Below are 6597 nucleotides of genomic sequence, written 5' to 3'. Positions count from 1 at the left end.
ACATGGTTAGGGACAGCTTGGTTTAGCCGCTTAGGCCAGGATTTTATTCCTTTAGGCCCTCCTATCCACTGATGCTCAAAGCCTTGGGATCCTTTTTATTTGCCCTTGCCTTTTGGTTTTAAGGGTTATTGGCTTTTTGCTCTTGCCTCTTGGTTTTAAGAGCTTTTGGCTTTTTCTGCTTGCTTTTTCTTTTTCTTTCTATTTTTTTTCGCCTATTTTTTTTTTCTGCAAGCTTTGTTCTTTGCTGCTTTTTCTTGTTTCAAGAATCATTTTTATGATTTTTCAGATTATCAAATAATATGTCTCCTTGTCATCATTCTTTCAAGAGCCAACATATTTAACATTCTTAAACAACAACTTCAAAAGATATATGCACTGTTCAAGCATTCATTCAGAAAACAAGAATCATTATCACCACATCAATGTAATTAAACTAAGTTCAAGGATAAATTTGAAACTCATGTACTTCTTATTCTTTTGAATTAAAATATTTTTCATTTAAGAGAGGTGATGGATTCATAGGACATTCATAACTTTAAGACATAGTTATTAACTACTAATGATCATGTAATAAGATACAAACATAGATAAGCACTTAACAGAGAAAACGAAAAACAGAGAAAGTAAGAACAAGGAATGAGTCCACCTTAGTGATGGTGACGTTTCCTTCTTGAGGAACCAATGATGTCCTTGAGCTCTTTTATGTCTCTTCCTTGTCTTTGTTGCTCCTCCCTCATTGCTTTTTGATCTTCTCTTATTTCATGAAGGATGATGGAGTGCTCTTGATGTTCAACCCTTAATTGTCCCATGTTGGAACTTAATTCTCCTAGGGAGGTGTTGAATTGCTCCCAAAAACTCTGTGGAGGAAAGTGCATCCCTTGAGGTATCTCAGGGGTTTCTTGATGATGAGCTTCTTCATATGCCTGTTGAGATCCATGAATGTGCTCTCTTGTTTGCTCCATCCTTTTCTTAGTGATGGGCTTGTGAGATGAATCTTTCCATCTCCCATGGCTCAGAGGTGGAAGCAATTGTCTTCCCTTTCCTCTTTCTTGAGGTTTCTCTGGCCTTAGGTGCCATTAATGGTAATGGAAAAACAAAAAAAAGCTCTATGCTTTTACCATACCAAACTTAGAATGTTGCTCGCCCTCGAGCAAAAGAAGAAAGAATAGAAGAAGAAGAAGAAGATATGGAGGAGATGGAAGGATGTGTGTATAGATGTGAGTGGTGAATGGAAAACAGAAGGGATGACCATGAATGGAGAGAGAGAGGGTGAGGTGGGTGGTGATCCTGTGAGATTCACAGATCCTAAAATGATCATGTGGTGTCCACAGATCCTGAGGTATCAAGGATTTACATCCCTGCACCCATTAGGCATGCAAAATGCCCTTGCACACAACTATGGGCGTTCAGCGCCAGATTGGTGCTTGTTCTGGGCGTTGAACGCCCATTTGTTGCCCATTTCTGGCGTTGAACGCCAGAACCATGCTTGTTCTGGGTGTTCAGCACCAGCTCTTCTCCAGGGTGCAATTATGGCGTTCAAACGCCCAGATGCTGCCCATTTCTGGCGTTCAGCGCCAGAACCATGCTCTGTTCTGGCGTTGAACGCCCAAAACATGCTTCTTACTGGCGTTTAAACGCCAGTAAGGTCTTCCTCCAGGGTGTGATTTTTCTTCTGCTATTTTTGATTCCGTTTTCAATTTTTATATTTATTTTGTGATTCCACATGATCATGAACCTAATAAAACATGAAAAACAATGAAAATTAGATAAATAAACATTGGGTTGCCTCCCAACAAGCGCTTCTTTGATGTCAATAGCTTGACAGTGGGCTCTCATGGAGCCTCACAGATGTGCAGAGCTTTGTTGAGACCTCCCAACACCAAACTTAGAGTTTGGATATGGGGGTTTGACACCAAACTTAGAGTTTAGTTGTGGCCTCCCGACACCAAACTTAAAGTTTGACTGTGGGGGCTTTGTTTGACTCTGCTTTGAGAGAAGCTCTTTATGCTTCCTCTTCATGGATGCAGAGAGAGATCCTTGAGTTGTAAACACAAGGTTGTCCTCATTTATTTGAAGGATCAATTCTCCTCTATCCACATCAATCACAGCTCTTGCTGTGGCTAGGAAGGGTCTTCCAAGGATATGATGAATTCATCTTCATCCTTCCCAGTATCTAGGACTATGAAATCAGTAAGGATGTAAAGGCCTTCAACCTTTACTAACACGTCCTCTACTTGTCCATAAGCCTATTTTCTTGAATTGTCTGCCATCTCTAATGAGATTTTAGTGGCTTGCACCCCAAAGATTCCCAGTTTCTCTATTACAGAGAGGGGCATGAGGTTTATCCCTGAACCTGGGTCACACAGAGCCTTTTCAAAGATCATGTTGCCTATGGTACAAGGTATTACGAACTTTCCAGGATCCTATTTCTTCTGAGGCAATCTCAGTTGATCCAGATCACATAATTCATTAGTGAACAAGGGAGGTTCATCTTCCCAAGTCTCAATACCAAATAATTTGGCATTCAGCTTCATGATTGCACCAAGAAACTTGGCAGCTTGCTCTTCAGTAACATCCTCATTCTCTTCAGAAGAGGAATACTCATCAGAGCTCATGAATGGCATAAGGAGGTTTAATGGAATCTCTATGGTCTCTAGATGAGTCTCAGATTCCTTTGGTTCCTCAAAGGGAAACTCCTTATTGATCACTAGACGTCCCAGGAGGTCTTCCTCCTTGGGATTCACGTCCTCTCCTTCCCTTACAGGTTCGGCCATGGTGATCAATTCAATGGCCTTGCACTCTCCTTTTGGATTTTCTTCTATATTGCTTGGGAGAGTACTAGGAGGGATTTCAGTGATCCTTTTACTCAGCTGGCCCATTTGTGCCTCTAAATTTCGAATGGAGGACCTTGTTTCATTCATGAAACTTACAGTGGCCTTGGACAGATCAGAGACTAATTTTTTTAGATTAGAAGTATTTCGTTCAGAGTTCTCTGTCAGTTGCTGAATGAATGATGGAAAAGGTTTACTATTGTTAAACCTGTATTTTCCACCATTATTAAAGCCTTGTTGAGGCTTTTGTTGATCCTTCCATGAGAGATTTTGATGATTTCTCCATGATGGATTATAGGTGTTTCCATAAGGTTCACCTAAGTAATTCACCTCTACTATTGCAGGGTTCTCAGGATCATAAGCTTCTTCTTCAGAAGATGCCTCTTGAGTACTGTTGGATGCAGCTTGCATTCCATTCAGACTCTGAGAAATCATATTGACTTGCTGAGTCAATATTTTGTTCTGAGCCAATATGGCATTCAGAGTATCGATTTCAAGAACTCCCTTCTTCATAGGCGTTCCATTATTCACAGGATTCCTCTCAGAAGTGTACATGAACTGGTTATTAGCAACCTTGTCAATGAGTTCTTGAGCTTCTGCAGGCGTTTTCTTTAGGTGAATGGATCCACCAGCAGAAGTATCTAATGACATCTTTGATAGCTCAGATAAACCATCATAGAATATATCCAGGATGGTCCATTCTGAAAGCATGTCAGAAGGACACTTTTTGGTTAGCTGCTTGTATCTTTCCCAAGCTTCATAGAGGGATTCACCTTCTTTCTGTCTGAAGGTTTGAACATCCACTCTAAGCTTGCTCAGCTTTTGAGGAGGAAAGAACTTGGCTAAGAAAGCCGTAACCAGCTTGTCCCAAGAGTTCAGGCTATCTCTGGGTTGAGAATCCAACCACACTCTAGCTCTGTCTCTTACAGCAAAAGGGAAAAGCATGAGCCTATAGACTTCAGGATCTACTCCATTAGTCTTAACAGTATCACAGATATGCAAGAATTCAGTTAAGAACTGAAAAGGATCTTCAGATGGAAGTCCATGAAACTTGCAGTTCTGCTGCATCAGAGAAACTAGCTGAGGTTTCAGCTCAAAGTTGTTTGCTCCAATGGCAGCAATGGAGATGCTTCTTCCATGTAAATTGGAATTAAGTGCAGTAAAGTCACCAAGCATTCTCCTTGCATTATTATTATTTTCGGCTGCCATCTCCTCTTCCTGTTCGAAAATTTCTGAAAGGTTATCTCTGGATTGTTGTAATTTAGCTTCTCTTAGTTTCCTCTTCAGAGTCCTTTCAGGTTCTGGATTTGCTTCAACAAGAATATTCTTGTCCTTGCTCCTGCTCATATGACAAAGAAGAGGGCACAGAAAAAATAATAATAATAATAATAATAGGGATCCTTTATACCACAGTATAGAGGTCCCTGTGTGAGTGGAAGAAAGCAAGGGGACAAAGAATGTAATGTAAGGAAGGAAACACGAGGGTGAGGAGAGCAGAGATGTGAGGTGAGGAGATGTTAGTAGATGAATAAATAAATAGAATAAGATGAGAGAGGGAAAATTTCGAAAATAATTTTTGAAAAAGAGTTAGTGATTTTCGAAAATAGTTTTTGAAAAAGGTTAGTAATTTTCGAAAATAAAAAATCAAAAATTAAAATAATTACTTAATTTAAAAAGAAATTTTGAAAAAGAGGGAAGATATTTTCGAAAATTAGAGAGAGAGAGAGTTAGTTAGGTAGTTTTGAAAAAGATAAGAAACAAACAGAAAGTTAGTTAGTTAGTTGAAACAAATTTTGAAAAGATAAGAAGTTAGGAAGTTAGAAAAGATATTTTGAAATCAAATTTTTGAAAAAGACAAGATAAGAAGATATTTTTTGAAAAGATATGATTGAAATTAGTTTTTGAAAAAGATTTGAATTTTAAAATCACAATTAATGACTTGATTCACAAGAAATCACAAGATATGATTCTAGAACTTAAAGTTTGAATCTTTCTTAACAAGTAACTAACAAACTTGAAATTTTTGAATCAAAACATTAATTGATGATGATATTTTCGAAAATTATGAGATAAAATTAAGAAAAAGATTTTTGAGAAATATTTTTATAATTTTCGAAAATAACTAAGAAAAATGAAAAAGATTTGATTTTTGAAAAAGATTTTGAAAAAGATAAGATTTTTAAATTGAAAATTTGATTTGACTCATAAAAACAACTAGATTTTAAAATTTTTTTAAAAAGTCAAAACTAATTTTTGAAATTTTAAGAGAGAAAAAGGGAAAGATATTTTTTTTTATTTTTTGAATTTTTATGATGAGAGAGAAAAACACTAAAAATGCTCAATGCATGGAAATTTTGGATCAAAACAATGAATGCATGCAAGAATGCTATGAATGTCAAGATGAACACCAGAAACACTTTGAATGTCATGATGAACATCAAGACTTATTTTTGAAAATTTTTATATGTAAAGAAAACATGCAAGACACCAAACTTAAAATTTTTCATGTATAGACACTATGAATGCAAGAATGCATATGAAAAACAAGAAAAGACACAAAACATGAAAACATCAAGATCAAACAAGAAGACTTACCAAGAACAACTTGAAGATCATGAAGAACACCATGAATGCATGAATTTTTCGAAAAATACATGAACATGCAATTGACACCAAACTTATAACTTGACTCAAGACTCAAACAAGAAACATGAAATATTTTTTATTTTTATGATTTTATGAATTTTTTTTGTATTTTCTTTTAATTTTTTCGAAAATCATTTTGAAAAATAAAAATAAGGATTCCAAAATTTTTAATATGAATTCCAGGAATCTTATGCTCTTTAGTCTAAAGCTCCAATCAAAGGGCCAGGCATGGCTTAATAGCCAGCCAAGCTTTAGTATGTAACTCAGACATGACACGCCTGACATTCCCTACAGCCAGCCAGGCTTCAACATGCTTCATGAAACACTAGAATTCATTCTTAAAAATTTTGAAGAAAAAATATATTTTTGAAAACATTTTTTTTAAAATTTTTTTCGAAAACAAAGGAGAAATTTTTTTGAAAGGTTTTTGAAAAATTTTTTGAAAATAAAACAAAAAGAAAATTACCTAATCTGAGCAACAAGATGAACCGTCAGTTGTCCAAACTCGAACAATCCCCAGCAACGGCGCCAAAAACTTGGTGCACGAAATTGTGATCTCTGGTAATGGCTCCAAAAACTTGGTGCTCTAATCTCAATTCATAATTTGTCACAACTTCGATACAACTAACCAGCAAGTGCACTGGGTCGTCCAAGTAATAAACCTTACGTGAGTAAGGGTCGATCCCACGGAGATTGTTGGTATGAAGCAAGCTATGGTCACCTTGTAAATCTCAATCAGACGGATATAAAATAGTTATGGAGTTTTCGAAAATAAATAATAAACTAAGGATAGAAACACTTATGTAATTCATTGGTGAGAATTTCAGATAAGCGTGTAGAGATGCTTTCGTTCCTCTGAATCTCTGCTTTCCCGCTGTCTTCATCCAATCAGTCTTACTCCTTTCCATGGATGGCTTTATACAAGGGCATCACCGTTGTCAATGGTTACATCCCCTCCTCTTGTGAAAATGGTCCAAATGCTCTGTCACAGCACGGCTAATCATCTGAGGTTCTCGATCATGCTGGAATAGGATTCACCCTCCTTTTGCGTCTATCACTACGCCCAGCAATTGCGAGTTTGAAGCTCGTCATAGTCATTCAATCCCTGAATCCTACTCGT

At 36.9% G+C, this 6597-nt stretch overlaps 1 long non-coding RNA gene across 1 annotated transcript in view; it reads right to left on the bottom strand.

Moving 5' to 3' along the window:
• Positions 1-6597, bottom strand: part of LOC110270632 — a 24352-nt gene that overhangs the window by 9472 nt on the left and 8283 nt on the right. The gene's annotated exons all lie outside the window — the stretch shown is intronic.

Source organism: Arachis ipaensis, chromosome B04 (genome assembly GCF_000816755.2).
Source record: "Arachis ipaensis cultivar K30076 chromosome B04, Araip1.1, whole genome shotgun sequence".
Taxonomy (NCBI): Eukaryota; Viridiplantae; Streptophyta; class Magnoliopsida; order Fabales; family Fabaceae; genus Arachis; species Arachis ipaensis.
This window is presented reverse-complemented; position numbering and strand designations above follow the sequence as displayed.